We start from the raw sequence: 16,609 nt of genomic DNA on the forward strand, positions 1-16,609 counted from the left end.
AAGACAGTGTTGTTTTGCATCTCTTCATTGATATGAGGAGTAATGCGTTCTCCTAATAGTCCCCTCCGTCCACGACATTCACTGTTGGGATTAATATACTGTTGCGTGAGTGCGTCATATTGATGGTGTCCGTCGCCAACATAGTGCCTAATGAGACTCATTAGTGACAGAAGCAGTTACTTCCCAACTGCATAAAGGGAAAGTTGTTTTCATTTATCACTGTATGTGGATTTACCTAAGGCTGATTTAGTTATTGACACTTCCTTCCCAGGGGGTATTATGCATACTGATTAAATATACCCTTACTGTAATTTAATTAATTAATAGATTGCATTATTGTTATATAGACCTACAAAGACACAGTGCAAAACCGTTGGACAGGAATTAATTTCAAAATATTTAAACATACACTTACTAAGTGACAACTCATTTCTCATTGCAAAGCAGGGCTTTCCGGTGCACTCAAGAGCTGTAGTCATGCAGCCGTTTGTAAACACGTATTCCTGATAAGGGAAGACACTATCACTAAAAACACTGTTATTCTTTAGACAAGACGTGTGGGGGTGGTGAGTCAGAGCTGGAAATCCCAGCCACTGGACAAACCGAAGCGTGTGGTTTTAGAGTAGCTTCCGCTCCCTTGATGACACAGTTATTGTATCAACAGCTACAATTTCAGAAACAACGTCTGGCTGATAAGACAATGACTGAGGCTCTATACTCGTTTGTCAATTTAGCAGACAGACACACAGACAGAGGGGTAATGTGTGAAAGTCCACTACAAAATTATTAAATGCAACTAAAAGAGTTGAGATTTTATTAGTCATAAATACACATATGTTATGGTATGTAAATGTTATGTATAGTCCTCTCTAACTGAGGTAGACCATGTCCTATAGGGCAAGGACTTGTGATTATTAGGGATGGGAATTGAGAACCGGTTCTTGTTGAAAAAACGGTGCCCAGTGGAACGATTTCTTGAAATCGTTAGCCAAAGTCCTTAACGATTCCGCTATCGATTCCAGTGCCGTTTGCGCATGCGTGATGACATCCCTGTTTTGTTTAGACTGCAGCCAACATGTTGTCTAGTCTAGTGTGGTTATATTTCACGTGAAAAGATGACCACAGGGCCACTTGCAATGCTTGCAAAACGTCTATTTCATCAAAGAGGGGAAATACTACCAATATGCAGAAACATTTTGTCCACACAGCATGCAATAACTTTCACCATTTTAATGTGCTACGGAGTGACGATAAAGATAATGAAACTCAACCAAGCAAGAGCAGCGTGGCTAACCTTAGCGCTTCATCTGTTAATATCTATTGTGTTAGTGCCATTTGTTTCATTGTGTAAACCAACTTTCACTATTTGTTTATGTCACTCTTGTATATGAGATTGGATGTTTTGTTACAAGATTTGTATAAAACCCATTACCAAATCAGTCATACATTCTGTTACGTTACGTATAGTTGGAATATACGTTTTTTCTTTCTGTGGACCCCCTGGCACCCCTTCAAGAAAAAGGATGCCTATGTGTCCCTGGACTCCACTTTGAGAGTTTGTTGACCTTCTTAGGTTTGTTTTTGGTTATTTAAAATATGTAAATGTATACATACATATTGTATATGCTGTGCATCATCTATTCAGATAATATTATATAAAAGAAAATTAATTTTAATAAACCTGTTTGTACTAATTTTTCAAGATAAGAGAATCCATAAGCAATTGGATCGATAAGCAGAATCAAAAATGGAATCAATATCTTATCCATTCCCACCCCCAGTGATAATGCAGAGAATAAGAAGTTTCATGTCTGTGTATGTATGGAATGGTTATGCTTATGATAGTGGACCTCCTCCTGCTCTTCCTCCAACATGGTTAAGTCATTTCATTGCCAACTCCCTTTTATCCCCCCCTTTTTTTAAACAAACAAAAAAAACGTCACTAGAATGGTTGTGCATGCAAATTTGAGTTTTATATGTGGGTTCAGAACCTCTTTGTTTCTGACTTGAGCTCTATCTGGGGTTTGGACCAAGGAGCTGCCGTCACCTCTCACCCAGTTCTCACTGTATAATTCACCATCTGCAGCCCATTTCACCCACAGCAAATATCAAGAAATGCCTTGTGCAGAAGAAAGGAAATATTTTCACTCTGTCAAGGGGCAACAACCACAAAGCCGTTTTTTCTTTATTTGCTTTATATGCTGCAAACTATCCCAAAGGGTACAGCTGCCCCCAGGAACCAGGACACGGCCCAGTCTTCACAGGGGGCACATGGTGGCACCACATGTTCTGAGAATCATTACAGGCTCCTCAAGGGGGTATCCAATCACCTAAGGGCCTATCACACAATATTCTCTCTTCTCCTGGGGGTCCACTGGTGGAATCACACAAGGACCCCTGCAGCTGTACTTATGGGTGTATTTCTGATGCCTCTGGTGAATGCTGTAACACATGTCTAAAAAGCCAGAGAGTGGCATAGGGGGAAAGTGCACTCACTGGATTGTGTTGAAGAGTAGGGCTGATCTCACACAACTTTCAGTACAAGTCACAGACTAAACTATTAGAGACGTGGGACATGAGACGTGGGCATGTCTACAACAAAGAAATAATAGTACTTTAAAAATTAAGTATATTTTACAATGTGATCTTTGTTCCTGTACATGATAATTAAAAAGATAGAACATAATCTTAAGCATAGCTCAGCAAATTAAACCTCGGCCTACAGAAGTAAGCTCCCTACACATCCATGTTAACATAGAAAAATGGGATGTTTACGGTTGAGGCTATCTGGTGCTAGTATAACAAGTAGACTATATTAAAAATGTGAAAATTAATAGTCTAAGCTAACTGATGCAGAATGTAATGCTAGGCCTACAGTTAGTGTAAACTACCTGCTGATTACTTGCTGGTGTAGCCCCTGCTGACTTGAACTCAAAATGCTGCAACAGGTGAAAACACTTATTGAATGTATATTGAAACATTTAGCTAATTCGATCATCACAGATCACAGAAGTCTGATTGCTCAACAACAGCAGAAGATTCTTAATCGTTGCCTAGCAACTGACAGATTATGCAGCCCCATCACATGAAATCTCATTGTCTTCTAATAGGTCCAATTTGCTAGTACTAAGAAAAGGAAAGGTCCGCACCTTAACATTGATTCAATCTGTCTGTGAGAAAGCTGACTTTTGACCAGCGGTGGCGCACTTTCTGTAAATAAGCAGGGAAAAAAAGGTAGTGAGATTCTAGTCAAAAACACAGTAATGTGCAGACAGATACTTTAGATTGTAATTAGACTTTTATCAAACTGCTGTCCGTGTCACAAGGATCAATTCAAGACCAAACATGAATACCGGTATGTTCAATTCATATCCATTTACGGATAGTTTGAGGTGTTACAGCAATCTACAGGTCAACTCTGGGCCTAGGTGATGGGTGATACAGGAACCAACTTCTCCTTCACAGCAGGAGCTGGAGCCTGTTTACCCAGATGTGTGAAGCCCTTTGGGAGACTGCAGTTACTATAGACAATGGAAGTCTTATTTTGTGAGAAGATCAGAGGGAATGACCATCTTTGGCCATCTGCAAGACACTTGAGATCGTTGTGTCCATTTTATAGATTTTATCCTTTTCAGAGTGCATTCCGCCCATTAAAACTTCAAGCCAACATGAATAAAAAGCAAAAGATACAACTGGAATGAGTGTTATCTGTGTGCCAGAGGGATGTAGACTAACATTACATTTCTAGCTTCCGGTTTCCAGTTGACTTATGAATTCAAATTCATGCTCAAGATTTGGGGTATTGGAGTCAAATTGCATTGGTAATGTAAAGATTTTCAACATTTACATAGACGTATTTCTTTAAAACCGCTATGTTTATAATTAGGTGGGCAGTGTAACTTCTACCTATCTACAGAGTTGGAGCAGTGTCGATATCTCAACAGAGCTAGGAGGGTGGAAAAAATGGGTGGAAAAAAGAAAGGATATAAAAGGAATAACAAAAGACAACGTGAGAAGAGCAAGCCCACAGCTTGTTTCACGCTACTAATACAACTTAAGTGTGCTTTCTATTTTCTATGATAGCATACAATTTATGTAAAAATGTATAGCACATATTCTTTTAAACATGAAATGAAAGGCAATCTGTCACACCAATAGTACTTCCTTTTATCCATCTATCTAGGCAAAGACTTTTCCAGAGTGTGAGATGCCCTTTTAACCAAACCAAGATTCATTTTTTGAGTATTCTATTGGCTCATAAAATATACTTGAATATGAACCTTTAACTGATTATGACCAATTTGCACTCTTGAACACATTATACAGGGAACTTAAGGCGACTTAATAGCAAGCTTATAGTAAGATCATCCCTTGGCTTAATGACCTTTACTTCAGGTTTGAACAGGATTCAGAGTTTGAGGCAGCTGACAGATTGAAGCAATAGAGAATAGATATACCAGCAAGCGAGTGAGTGAATGTGTGTGTGGGTGTGAGAGAGAGGAAGAGAGAGAGAAGGGTAAAATGAGGACATTTCCAAATGAATGCTTATTTTAAGTCGCCTTGTGCATTGCAGAGGAAGCAATACATTTGAAACCCTAAGACAGTAGGTGATAAATGACAGATTGTGAAGAAAAAAAACACATAATGGTACCTTTGTCTCTGACATGTGTGTTCCCGCTTTGCAAAAGTACATTTTCTACATTTCTGTCGCAGGGGAAATTGTATCTGATTACAAATGTAGGTACTGAATAATAAGATGTGAATGGTATGCAACATAAATAGCATGCTTGGCCTTGTGATACTTTGATATTCTTAACTCAAGCTATCAAAACCACTCTCAATACATGCATCTCACCGTTGCCCTTAAGTGCAATGATTCTTCACGAAAGCTTTTCTTTACCATAAGACTGAAATACACATACTAAGATTACTTAATAGTGGTACAATGTGTTTTTTGAGACAATCAAAACAGAATGGTGTAAATCATAATCCATGGATTGCACCAAATAATGCTGAGCGCAGATGCTTAAAAGGTATCCTGTGATGAAGCAATGCACCAAATGTATTAGTTATAACAGTGAGAGGCTAATGCTAATGCTGTCTTTGAAGTCTTCTTGACTTAACACAGAGACTCACTCAAAGCCTTGCAGGTCTGTGATAAAATGAAGGACCCACAAGGCTTCAAATAGCTGTGAGTCTTCCTACAAAGTGGGCCTTTGTTTTCTCACCCACATCAGAGCCAGAGTGTCAGTGAGGTAAACAGGATGGGTGTCTGCAGGGAAAGGCCTTGGCTGATATCTGTCTGGCTGAACTGGCTAGACCTGCAACAGAGAGATATAACACCCAGAGACCAGGAGCGTGCAGAGGGAGGTGAGGGAGGGCAGAGCAGGGTTGGTGCCGTAAGTCCCAGCGATGTAGAGAAGACCTGATGCAAGTGGAAGAGACGACACAGAGACAGGTATTGTACAGAGAGAATTGAACTGGGCATCTGCGGCTAAAGTGTTTAGAGAGCATCTCGCAAGTACACAAGGCTGCTGAAAAGCACCTGGCTGTCAGAGGTTTGCACCTGAATGCGAAGTCACTTCAAAAAGACCTCTGGAGTATGTGGACTACATTAATGTATCTTTTATGGAGTGATATATATATATATTTGTTTTTATCTCGGGGAAGGTGGTCAGAGGGCAAATAGTTTTTCTTTCTTCTGTTTGAATAAGACATTTTATTATTTTTATCTTGACAGAAAAAAACTAATGAAAACATAAACAACTAAATCAATTTGTCACAATACAAAGTGTGTGCTATCTGTCCTCCAGGGACTTGCTGGTAGACCGTGGGTGGCCTGAGGTTAGATTCCCATGACAGCTATCAGGCTGAGTGGGCGTCAGGAATCACTGCTGTCACTGATAGGTGGGGAGAGGAAGTCAAAGCGATAGGGCATAAATACGTCCTGAAGTCGCATCTAAGACACAGTTATTACACGTTAGGGGATTCTCAGATTATACTCTCTTATTCTCAGATGTTATTTGATATTTGGCATGAAGAGACGAACTCATGAAGGTATGGAGTAAAGGTAAGGATCAAATGACAGTGGGAATGAAGAAAAACTCAGATATGTAACTGAGCGACCAGCCAAGAGAGCACTATACTCCCCTCATACCTATGCCTTCAAACCACGTGAAATGAGTGTGAATGCGAAAGCCTTACACTACAGGTCTAAATGCTATTCTTTGTGCTTAAAGCTGTGGGAAAGCTTTTAAAGGAAGTATCTGTTAAAGATATTTATTTCAGTAGGAAAAAAGCATGCCTCCCAAGTGCATCCCAAGTGAATTGCTCAATATTTTATTGTTTTTGCGCAAGATTGTTATTATCACTTTTAGTAACCTTTTACATTGTTTCGAATGGTCACTTGATTGTAGTTAATTCCAGTCATTAATCAAGACTGTTTGTTTATTATAAAGATTTCATCGCATCATTTCACAGGAAGAGTCTGTTTTTCTCTGCTCTTCTGATTTATTGTGCAACATCAGCCCAGCCAATCCACAAGTCACAGAGGTGTATAATTCAGACATCGTCTTCAACGGTGTCATAGTCTCATCACTAAAGCGCATCTGGTTTTCTTGTACATCCACTGTCTGGAAGGGAATTAGGTGGGAAAAGACTATTTTAATTTGTTTTGAATTTAGTAGTATAATCGGTCTCCCATGCAGAGTTGCCCCACACCCAGACCTTGTCTCACAGATGAAGCATTAATCGGTTTCTGATGCTTAATTTTTTCTAATGATATTGTGAGTTTCGGTTGGCTCTGCTAGGCTAAACTTCTTTAATTGGTCTGTCTGTGCTGTGGTTCTGTTTGCAGTTAGGAGATGGGAGGTGGCTGATTTGTTTATGGCCGTAATTTAGAGCTCATGTAGGAATAGCTATCGTAGTCCCTGACCTTGACCTAACCTGATGAAGTCGAGTCATTTCCTGAAGGTTTCTGCCCAGTATCACACTGACATTCAGGACACAATCAATCAATATTTCCATTATATATATGGATTGTTTTCTTCAAAAATGTACATGTGCTCCACTGATCGGAGCCAACTTGCACGCGCTGTATTTTACTTTGCCTCAGTGTATTCCATTCTTTTTGGAACAATGAAGAACATTACTGGACCTGACACCACACTGACAAAACAAATCCCAGAAAAAATCATCGCCTATTGCATTTTAATAGTAATTTTTTTCTCCCTCGTATACACAATTTACTTCATTTCTTCTGCTTCATTTCAGCTGGCTTTTGACACCCAAGGAAACAGATCTAATTAATACATACATGTAATGATTAATTGCTGTCTTAATTGAAACAGATGGGTTGAGAATAGCCTCTCATCATTCACATTTTAAGATGAGCCATTTAGGCTTCGGTCCTGTCCACATTAACCCAGGTCAATTTGACGTTTAATTATTTCTCTATTTAATCAATCCATCTACACTACAAAGTCGTTTTCTGATGCTGAAAAAGATACTTTTTGAAACCGCTGTCTAAGTTTGAAAATGCTGTGCTTGCATTGTAATGTGGACAGGACAACGAAGAGTTCCTGAAACAATGATGCACGATTGCTCATGACACTAATGAAAGTGTGTGCTTCAGACACCACTACCAACAAACACTTGTATGGCGTTTTAGCATTTTGATATGGACATTGAGCATTTGGAAAACGGTACAAAAATGATAAATCTCCGTTTTCAGAATTACCCAGTTTAGAGTGGATACAGGACTAATCAATTACAAGTCACAGAGGTGTTTAGCTGGAAATTAAACCTTTATGCAAGTTAGAAATCCCTATCCTGGCCAGAAGTCAAGGGTGTTTCATGACTTACACACACACACACAAGGGTAAGTATGTGTGGAAGACTGTAAACCCTACCAAAATGTAGGTGTCTGTGTGTAAACATAATGGTGAACCATCACTGCACATATGGTGTTAAATGCTTTAACAAATCACTGTCACTTCTTTAAGAGTGTGTTTCTGAATGTGAAGAGAGATCTTATCTGCACCTTTCGATGTCCATTCTACAGTGCATAGTATGAACTGATCTCAGAACTGCCTCTGTATTTTGATACTCCACAGGCTCACCTGACGCAGCTGAGGAAATGGAAATTATGTCATGAAAAAATTCAAGCGTCTCAACCAGACCGGGCAGCGCCCCAAGAAAACCATCTTTGCCGCACCTTTTAAATTGGATGTAGACTCCGTTAACCACTGCTCACGTATGTATGAGGTAATCATAGTTCAAGGGGAAATTTGCCATAAAGTAATAAAGGAGAAAATGGTTTAGGTGGACTGAGGCATGGAATGGGTGATCTAATGGAAAAGCTTTTCTTTTTTCTGTGGATGCTGCGGAGGCCAAGTGGTAGATTAGTGTCCAGACAGATGAAGATCTCAATGATGTTTTTAGTGACTTTAACTCTTTCATCAGCCTAGTTAGCAGGGAAACACTGAAGTGGCCCATTCTCTCATGCTGAGAAAATTAATCCCTCACTCACTACAGATGCCAGCACTGGGGAAAGCGACCTGGAGCGTACAGACAGACAGACAGACAGACAGACAGACAGACAGACAGACAGACAGACAGACAGACAGACAGACAGACAGACAGACAGACAGACAGACAGACAGACAGACAGATATATATATATATATATATATAGATGGATAGATGGATAGATGGGTAGATAGATAGAGAGACAGGGAGACAGAGAGACAGATAGATATATATGGTTGGGGGAAAGTAAGTTCATAAATGAATCAAGCCAGCTCCTAAAGCTGTCTTTTGAACCTCTCAGAATTTCTCTTCAGTAATACAATTACTCTCTGTTGGATTACCAGAAATTCAATCTGGAATAAGTCTTGTGGGAGCTATCTGGAAAACCAAGTGGTTGAAAAATGAAAATAAGACAATACAGGCCATCACACCAACAGCAATACAAGCAATTTAAGTCCCTCTTTAAGAAGCAGGTCAAGTTCATCAGATACAGCAATGACTGTGGTGGGTGTGTGGGGCATACCTCAGCTTCTGTCTTATCTCAGTTAAGACCATGTTGTAGCTTAACAGCCAGATAAACCTGTTGGACACAGGTTAGGAGAACGAGTAGTGAAAGGAATTATCTCTTAAAGGTACATCATTGCATCAAACAATGTATTTGTAAGGCAGGTTCATAATTAAATTGGAATTTAGGTAAAAACACCAATTAAAACCGTGTTTAAATGCCACAAAAGTGATTTACAGATTATTTATCCAACTGAGCTCAGTGAGGACCAAACGGCATATAAAGCAGCTCTGTAGTTACCCTATATGGCTGAAGAGATATAACACACTTCCAGTTCAGTGTGTAATAGAACTGGTTGTTTACACAAAGGCTATACAATTTACAGAAACACCCACAGCCACATCCGCTATTGTGTTCAATTAGCAGTTCAACCTCCTGACAAGCACCATCACATCAGTCAGTGAAAGGTCTTCACTGTTGTGGTCTTAACCACGTGTGTGCTTGTGTGAACTAAAAGGCTCTTGACAAATTCAACAATATCTCAGTGTTATGTGTCAATGGGTTAGTATTACCATATAATTACAAGTCCCACCTCAACCATATTTAGGCTTAAGCTTTTGCTACTTCATTAACTGTGATGCAACTTTTAGTCTTACTGCACTACATAAAGGTCATAATAAGAGCCTCTTTGTCCAACAAAGATGTTGCAAGAAGAATTCCTAAATTCCTTTACCATTGTCAACATGTTTATCGAGCCTCATCTTTTATTAGGGACATAGAAGTAAAAATGTCACTTTCTGTTTGCTAGAATTTATCACTGAACCACAATGTTTAGCATAAAAAAACCCTGTTGAAACTGAAGCCTAAAGTATCCTTCTCAGCTGTTCTTTGTCTTCAAATTGCCTTTGACTAACATAGCAACAGCTTTACCGGTCAAATAAACTGCCTACACTTCAAGCCCTCAGACTTCCACTCTCCTTCCTGTAACAGTGCCGCAGCTCCTCTCGGCCAGGGGGACTGATGTGTTCACTGGCCTCTGTAATCTCCACAGAAGCAGGTAATTCACTCTAATTAGCAGCTTGAACACGGGGCTCATTTCTGTTGTTTGGCATCTTTTGGCATCAGGGTAATGGCACCTGAATTGACCCATGTTCCACACTCACAGCATGACAGCCAGGCCTCGGCTCACACGGCAATTGATCACCAGATGATGTGGATAATAATGAATCACATCTCAAATTGATTCATGTATAGGGGGGTGTGAAACTTGTTGGAGAAAACTTGTTTGTTGTTAAGTGGTCGTGACAGGGTTCACTTCAGTGGACTTTAAGTCATCAAACTGTAGTAGAGCCTGTGATATGTGTGTTGTAATGGCATGGGAAACTCAGGACTTGTAGTGATTTAGCATGGGAACTGTATGGAAATTATTGGACAGGAAAAAAGGTAGCCAAAGTAATGATCAGTGTTATGGAAACTTGGAAATCACACAGGATTAGGTCAATCTTATTATGCTGGCCAAAAGGTTTTCATTGTGAGAGCCTTGAAAGCAAATATATCTAATTTACCTGAAGAACTATCATATTCCAGTTCAATGTGTGTGTGTGTGTGTGTGTGTGTGTGTGTGTGTGTGTGTGCGTGCGTGCGTGCGTGCGTGAGTGCGTGCGTGCGTGCGTGCGTGAGAGTGAGTGTGAGTGAGTGGTTGCATTTTACTCCACTGTCTCTGTCTCTCATCCATTCGAGTGTTTGGGGATCAGGTAGCCTATAGCAGTGGTTTCACTCTTTCGCTCTGTGGGGATAAAACTCTGTTGGATTGTTTCCTGTTGACGGGGAGAGCCCCCAAAGTAAACATGTGTCTTAGAGATGTTTGGGGGTGAGGGTGGGTATCAGGGTGGGGGTTTGGGATACCACAGAGGCAAATTGACGACAGGCAGTGTATGGCTGTGGGTCAAAGAGACTTTCAGAGTTTTTCCACTTTTAGCAGTGCCAAGCCGGGCTGTGCTGAGCTCATTTCCATTACAAGTTGAACGGCACCAAACTGCGCCGTGCTGTGCTAGTTGTGGACCCTCTCCCAAACTGGGCCAAACCGTACTGGGTCCACCTCCGAACACCAAATGACGTTGAAGATACTATCTGTTTTTTGATTGGCTCAGTCATCATTCAGTGTTTGCCATATCGTATTTTTGCACATTAAGAGTATGAAGCAGGTTATATTGTTATCTGGAGAACTAGCAAGCTGGCAAGCTATCTTTCATATAATGAGAAACAGCAAGGATTTGGGCTTAAAAAAAATAGAATATATTTTAACCAAGCAACCTCCATTATCTTTGTCTAAAAAAAGAAGTACTAGTCTGGAGACTAAATAGGTTGGTTTCTTTTAAGACTGAACCAAATGTTTCCTTAATGGGCTAATATTATGACGTACTTAAACAGAGGAAACTAATGCGTCATTAAGTTCTTTGCCTTCAATTTTGTTGAATACATTTGTATGTTCAGGTACCTCTGCAGCCTTTATCCATTACTTTGTATATATACCAAATCGGATAGACCATTGAAATGCTGTATTTTTACTGTTCTAGTGCATTTTATGTACATTGCTTTTTTGGTCTAACACACACTTCCAATCGAGAAGACCCTGATGTATGGAAATACAAACCCAATTTGTCAAAGGATTTATCCATTAAGAGAATCTTGAACAGTTTGAATACAGAATATCGGAATGTCAGAAAAGAGATAATTTCTTCCTGGGAAACCAGACACCAATGAATACAAAAATGATTGATGGTTGTTCTTATTTACAACAATATTTGATAGCTGTCCAGAAATCCCCCTTCCCCCTGAACAAAGCTATGAGCTTAGGCAGAGTGGTAAGACATTATCTATAGCATCTCCTGACACATGAACATCTTACAATGCTGTTTTTTTGTAATGAGCCTCCATCCAATTATGAAGGAGTGCTATATTAGTGTGATCCGACCTTAATAGAGATGACAGTGTGGGCTTACTACCGCGGCTCACCTATAGAGCACCAGCCACTGTTTGGGGTGAGTGGAGTCAGGAAGGAAGGAACATCAGAGATGCATCATGAGACCCATTAGGCATCTGATGAATGAGCCTGGATTTGACAGTCTCTTTTGATCTTTTGATGGTACAACTTTACAACTAAAGGAAGCATTTGATCGAGATGGGAAGCTATTTAATTTACCATACTAAGAGAAAGTGATTTAGGACCACCTGTGTCACCTGGAAAAGAAGCTCTCCAATGGTGGCCTCACAATGCCTGCTCTAAACCAGCTGCCCAACTGCAGCAAGTATGGTTTTCATCACTGCTAGTAAAAGAAACACAGGGGGTAGAGCTGTGATTATGGCAGATGGAGCTAAACAGACCAAAACAATGGCTCTCATCTATGAGCCCATCCGCCTCCCCTGAAGTCCATGTTTCAAGCAGCAGCCCCCTTGGAGAGGGAGAGGAGGCAGGCTGGACCTCAGGGCAGAGCCCCATGGCTGGTACTGATTACAGCGTCTCATAACATGCTCCAGTGTAGTCAGAGTTTCAGTGGAGGCTACCTTCTGTCTGACAGAATAATGGTAGACAAGCTTCTCTCCAGGGGAACTCCAGGGCTTTTGTGTGTTTAAGTGAGAGAATGTGTGATTGTCCGTATGTATGTGAGTCCATACATTAGTGGGTGGGTGGGTGTGTGCATGCATGCATGCTTGCGTGCGTGCGTGCGTGCGTGCGTGCGTGCGTGCGTGCGTGCGTGTGTGTGTGCGTGCGTGCATACGTACGCTCCTTGAGTTAAGTGCGCTGTGGGAAAAAAAGTTCTGGTCATGGGTTAATCTGATTGGAAACGGAGCTTTGTGGATTAAACCATCTAAATTCAATGTGGCATTTACTGCTATATGTTTTGGCCTGAAAGCCAAGAAGCAGGCATCTCTATATGTATCTTAACATTGTTTTTTTTTTATAGATATAAGATCTGCTGATATGGCTTAAGTGTAGTCTGGGTATTGGACCTATTTACCAAAATAACACATTTTCACACAGCAGTGTTTAGAAGTCATGCTTGCAAACTAATACTCACAGGGACAGTTATTTTAACAGTTTCTGTTGCCAGCATCCCTTCCCATATCCCTGAGAAGAGGGGATGTTTGAAACACTTTGCCCTTTGTATGTAACACTTAACTATCAGTGGGGTGCCCATAAAACTGTGAAACAATTCAGGCAAAGTAGCATGACTCCTGTGGCATGCTGTATTTCACTGGCAGCACACATAAGTAATACGTGAAAAAGAAACAGCTCTAGTCAGATTTCATTAGTGAAAGGTTCTGAGAAATGCCAAGGAATGTGTTCTCTGACATCAAAATTACCTTAGAAGTTATATTTAACTTGAATGGCAGAAGATGTGTATATCATGTAGATGTGTATATCATGTATTCGTAGAACGACAACTGCCTTGGGTCCACCACATGTTCATACTTCCATGAAAGCAGTGGTGTTCCCTAACATAAAAAAACTGTATTTCATACACATGATCCAAGACATGTGACAGAAGGCAGAAATTCTCTATACTGCTCTCACCAAAAGCCCAACAGATGTAGCTGCCATGATCAGGACAGGATGTCCAGGTCAGGATACTTGTCTGTACATAGTGACATCACCATGCCAAAGGGTGCATGCTCTGGAGTGCACACAGATGGATGCTCATTGCTCCGTCTGCCCTCTCACCATGTATGTGATCTTATGAACACTGGTTTTCACATGTAGAGACAACCACAGCCCTAAACCCTTTAACCACAGCCGTAAACTCTGTCTGACCCCATAGTTTGCTAAAGGCTAAAGGCTTGGTTTGCATATGGTTAATACTGCAATGTGAGAAGTGTAAGGCCTTAAGGCAGAGCCTGTAGGCCTGTGGGATAATGGTGCAGGAAACAAACTGATCAGTGAAAGACATTATACAAGAGCCTATTTGAACTCTCACGGTTATGCCCCAGATGTGTAGCAGTAAAGCCACTTTCTTCAAGATGAAAGAAAAGCAGTTGAAAGACAGACAGACTGTAAACCCAAAGAAGGATTCTTACACACACACACACTGATAAAAGTGATGAGTAAAGGCTGAGTAATGATTAGAGTCGAGCATTTAGTGTGTTGCATCAGAATCAGTCTGTGGTCAGAGGGCCAAAACGGCTCACCGCATGCGGCGTGAGGAATGCATTGAACACACTTTCCTAAATGCACAGATCTCTGGAGAAGGATGCACGGCACACAAAATGTTTATTCTGGATCTTGCCCCACATGACTTTTCAGCCCAAAATGTCAGTGGAATTTCTTGCCATGGCTGACACACAAAAAGAAAAAATCCCCACTGACTGATAAGCCATTTTCCTCCTTTCAAGGGTGAACTAAACTACTGTATATTTATTCCAATGAGCCAACCCTGACTCCCACATCATCAGCATCCTTAGCCCAATCTGAAACCACTCTCCTGGGGAGATAAGCATGAATCATATGGAACATAGAATGGAGTCTCTGGCAAGAGGAAGTGCTGCTGTATACAAAGGGGAGAATTCTCCACCCTGCTGAGGTTTAACAGGGCTCATTAACTGGATGTAGAGAACATGAAAACGTCAACTCTGTTCTAGCACGTTCTCTCTGCTTCAGCTTAACAGAGAAGTGAAGCGTGTTTAATATATGCTCTGTTAGTGTGTGGCAGGTTTACCAAAAGGTTATAGACTACTTTGGTTAGTGGATGCATTCTAAGTCCTTCGATTTGAATGTAAAGTTAATTTCATTTCTGTTTACTTCTTTAGATTACAGCATTCTGCCCTCGTATCATTTCCAGGAAACCAATCTGATTAAAAAAGTGGTCAGTGGTGAAGCAATACAGCAGCAACACAAAAGACTGCCTTGACCGCCCTGGCAGTCATTCAAAGCAGAAAACCAGATACCCACACAAGTGTCCCGGGCGTCTCAGAACTCTTGTGTGTCTCTGGCTCTATCTGCGCATCACTTCCCTGTTCCGGGGGCATGTCTGGCAGAGCCCCCGGTACACATTAGGTGTGTGTGACACACACACACTCGAGTTTGGCCAAATATTAACTCCACTGCACATCCAAATAAGAACACTCCACTGATGATAACGGTTCCGAGATAAAGAGTTAAAAATGGCCTGTGGCCTCTGCATCACCAGGCCTCCTTGTGTTGTAAAAAAAGGACCGTAGATAAGGATCTGGTTCTGGAAAGACCCCACGAAGCACAGGCCACTTCACAGGAAGACTTCTGACACGGCATCACATCTGTTTTAAGGCTACCCTGGTTCCAGGCTGCTGCAAAAAAAGTTCACAGTTTTTGTCTACACAATGTATGATTGCAGTGCTGAAATGCATTAGTTCTTATCTCCAGTGAGGCATCTGAGAAATCATTAGCAATAAAGAGGGGGATTTCCACTGGCCTAGTTTCCACTGAGAGAGAGCGAGAGAGAGGGAGAAAGGGGGGAAAGAGAGCGGGAGAAAGAAGCACAAGTGAGAATTGGAAGGGGGAGGGTTATGATGACATTACATGTTGAAGTGGAGAGGGAGCCATGGTGGTTCTGGTGTGTAATGAAAACAGCAGTGCAGGCTGGCGGACAGTCAGAGAGGCAGCAGAGGGGCCGCCAGACGTGCTGAGCTCATGTGTGTGTGTGCAGTGCGTAAACGTACACACACACACACACACACACACACACACACCCCTTATTCTCAGGTATATGAACCATGTGCCAGTGAATCAGTCTGTGCCTCCATCTTGTTGTATGCCTTCTGTCTGTGTGCGATGATGTTGGTGTGTGTGGAGGGGGGGACTCATCTTCTACAGCTTGCTCTTGCAGAAGGATAGACAAAGGCCATTGTGATCACATCTGCCTTGCCCGGAGTGCTAGCTGAGTGTTTGAAGACAGTGCCTCCATGACGTGGGAAAGTCTGGTGGTGGGGAAGGGAAGCGTGGGAGAGGAAGGTTTGGAATGGGAGATCGGTGACTGGTTAGATAGAGTGGCATGCAGAGCAAGAATACATGAACACATATATAGCATGAAGTGTGTGTGTGTGTGTGTGTGTGTGTGTGTGTGTGTGTGTGTGTGTGTGTGTGTGTGTGTGTGTGTGTGTGTGTGTGTGTGTGTGTGTGTGTGTGTGTGTGTGTGTGTGTGTGTGTGTGAGTGTGAGTGTGAGTGTGAGTGTGAGTGTGAGTTCATGTAGTACTGGATGATTCATCAAAATTTCACTTTATTGCTCATCATGAGTGTCAACATTCTAATGTTTTTATGTCCCACATAGCAGTCTTTAGTCTGCCTGAATTACAGCTCGTCTGTCTATCCAAACACTGGCTTTAGCATACACAAAATCATTCAAACCAGCAAAAGCAAAGATTTAGTGTCCCAACAATGAATTTTGAGACAAGTCCAACTCTCCAAGCACCATATGTTATGGCTCTGGCTGCGTGCCACATCCATAAATGCGCAGTGTGATTCCTGGATTATGCATTAGTCAGGGGTCCAATCACATAGGAAATATAACAGAGCGATAATCATAATTCTTCACATTATGCTG

This window comes from Sprattus sprattus, assembly GCF_963457725.1.
Source record: "Sprattus sprattus genome assembly, chromosome: 18".
NCBI lineage: Eukaryota > Metazoa > Chordata > Actinopteri > Clupeiformes > Clupeidae > Sprattus > Sprattus sprattus.